Genomic DNA, 2,500 nt, shown 5'->3' with positions numbered 1-2,500 from the left:
GCGGCTTGTACTGAGACATGCATGGCTTAATCTTTGAGACAAGCATATGACTACTGGCAGGATCAACCAGGGAGCTGCGTCAACTAGAGCTGAGCAGCCGGCCGCCCGGGAGTGTGTCCCGGGGGCCCGCGCGAACACGCAAGCGTCCGCTCAATCATTCTGCAAACAGGAGGAGGCTGAGCTCCCCTGCACAATACACCTCGAAACCCTCTCAGGTCCCGGCGGCGCGCAGCGCCGTCCCAAGTACTTGGTCGGGTTCGAGAGAGGCGCAATCGCCCGGAGTTAGGCGAGTAGACGCTTTCGGTGCGACCACCCGTGCTCCCAACTGAGCTTGCCGCTGCCGACAGAGGCCCGGGAGCGTGCTGTCGTGGCATTGCCGGCGGGAGACAACACGCGCCACCTACGGTGACCGGCAGCTCCAACGCCAGCGCCACAGAAGGACAAAAGCCCCACTTGGGTGCCGAAGCGAACTCTCCCAGCACAGCGCACGCGCCAACACATCCGCACAGCTGCGATACAAACCACCAGCGAGAACCGCTGGGGCGACCGAGCAGCAGACGGCGTCGCGGCGCCGAGCGCCGGGCGGCAGCGCATCCTCAACGCACACAGTCCTCAATCGGACCAGCACACTGAAGATGTCCACCGCGCTTCGCACCGGGCCCGCGAGGACCTACTTTGGCCGCACGGCGCCGCGCGCAGGGTGCGCCGGCGCGCAGCTGCGACGCCTGCCGCGTCCGTCGGCCGGCGCGCCTGCCACTGGCCGCCCCCACCAGCCGGCTGTAGCGCGTGCGCCCACGCACCGCGCGGCCAGCACGCCGGGAGGCGCCCCCTCACCGGCCGGGGACGGTCCCACCCAGCCACCGCCGCGTATCGCTTCACACCCAGATGCCGTTCAGTTTCGTCGGCATGGTGGGTATCGCTGGAACAACCGGTTAGTACCTCAACCTATCGTCGCCATCACCGATTCACCCCTAGCGAGAACAACCGCACCACAACAGGTTACCATTTGTTCATTTGCGTAACTTCACCAGAAAACGCAGGCGTCCATCGCCATTTGCAACTTCCACGATTATTGCATGCCTGTGTCAGGTGTCACGCCACACTACGTCTGCCCACATACACGCAACAAAATGTGCACGCCTAGACAATACGTGGAAGGTGGCCCCCGTACGTATGCGATGTCCATTGCTCGAACGACTGTCAACCGGCCTCTGTAGCATGTCGCAGATATGGAACGCGGTGCACCATGCCATCACGGTGTGTGAGGAGAGACGACTAGGTCCGAATACATCAACAGACAGCTCATGCTGATCGCCATCCACGGCGTCCGTTCCTCCCACACGTCTCTATGGCGTACCACACTGCAATCCAGCTCTCATAGGGAGACGACACGTAGCTGCGTGCACAATATTTGCACTGTATGGTCCGCCGTTTTTGGGCGCAGTCGTTGTACGGTCACACATGTGCCACGATGTATCATTCAGTACATAAGGACGAATGTGCAGTACAGATTGTGGTTTACGCGTACGACATTAGCGGACAGTTGACACAGGCCGCACCACAACGTAGCCTGAGTACGTCGCATGCGGAGGGCATTGAACATGCAAAGTTCTCACCAACCAGCTTGCGAAGGCAGGGGGCAAGGTGGGGACGTGGGGAGGGGCGGCATGTACGTCCTGCTGCCATCCACATTACAGTGTACAGCAGGAGCATGTGGAAAGTGAGCAAGACTTGCAAGGTGTTTAACATGAAGCGATACACAGGGGAGCGGGGAGTGCGAGTAGCGAACTATATTGCGAGGGTTGCGGGTGGGCAACACTACACTAATTGAACGAGTCGTATAACAATTACAGAGCAGGTTTAGGCGACAACGTGGGTTACGTTAGGCGACAACGTGGGTTACGTTAGGCGACAACGTGGGTTAGGTTAAGGCACGACGTGGGTTAGGTTAAGGCACGACGTGGGTTAGGTTAAGGCACGACGTGGGTTAGGTTAAGGCACGACGTGGGTTAGGTTAAGGCACGACGTGGGTTAGGTTAAGGCACGACGTGGGTTAGGTTAAGGCACGACGTGGGTTAGGTTAAGGCACGACGTGGGTTAGGTTAAGGCACGACGTGGGTTAGGTTAAGGCACGACGTGGGTTAGGTTAAGGCACGACATGGGTTAGGTTAAGGCACGACATGGGTTAGGTTAAGGCACGACATGGGTTAGGTTAAGGCACGACATGGGTTAGGTTAAGGCACGACATGGGTTAGGTTAAGGCACAACATGGGTTAGGTTAAGGCACAACATGGGTTAGGTTAAGGCACAACATGGGTTAGGTTAAGGCACAACATGGGTTAGGTTAAGGCACAACATGGGTTAGGTTAAGGCACAACATGGGTTAGGTTAAGGCACAACATGGGTTAGGTTAAGGCACAACATGGGTTAGGTTAAGGCACAACATGGGTTAGGTTAAGGCACAACATGGGTTAGGTTAAGGCACAACATAGGTTAGGTT

At 57.8% G+C, this 2,500-nt stretch overlaps 1 non-coding gene across 1 annotated transcript in view; it reads right to left on the bottom strand.

Moving 5' to 3' along the window:
• Window positions 1–73, bottom strand: part of LOC124731564 — a 1,909-nt gene extending 1,836 nt beyond the window's left edge. The window contains exon 1 of the ribosomal RNA XR_007008348.1: window positions 1–73. This exon is cut by the window's left edge and continues 1,836 nt beyond it. This is a non-coding gene — a ribosomal RNA (small subunit ribosomal RNA).
• Window positions 74–2,500: the final 2,427 nt, after the last annotated feature.

This window comes from Schistocerca piceifrons, unplaced genomic scaffold (assembly GCF_021461385.2).
Source record: "Schistocerca piceifrons isolate TAMUIC-IGC-003096 unplaced genomic scaffold, iqSchPice1.1 HiC_scaffold_1294, whole genome shotgun sequence".
NCBI lineage: Eukaryota > Metazoa > Arthropoda > Insecta > Orthoptera > Acrididae > Schistocerca > Schistocerca piceifrons.
This window is presented reverse-complemented; position numbering and strand designations above follow the sequence as displayed.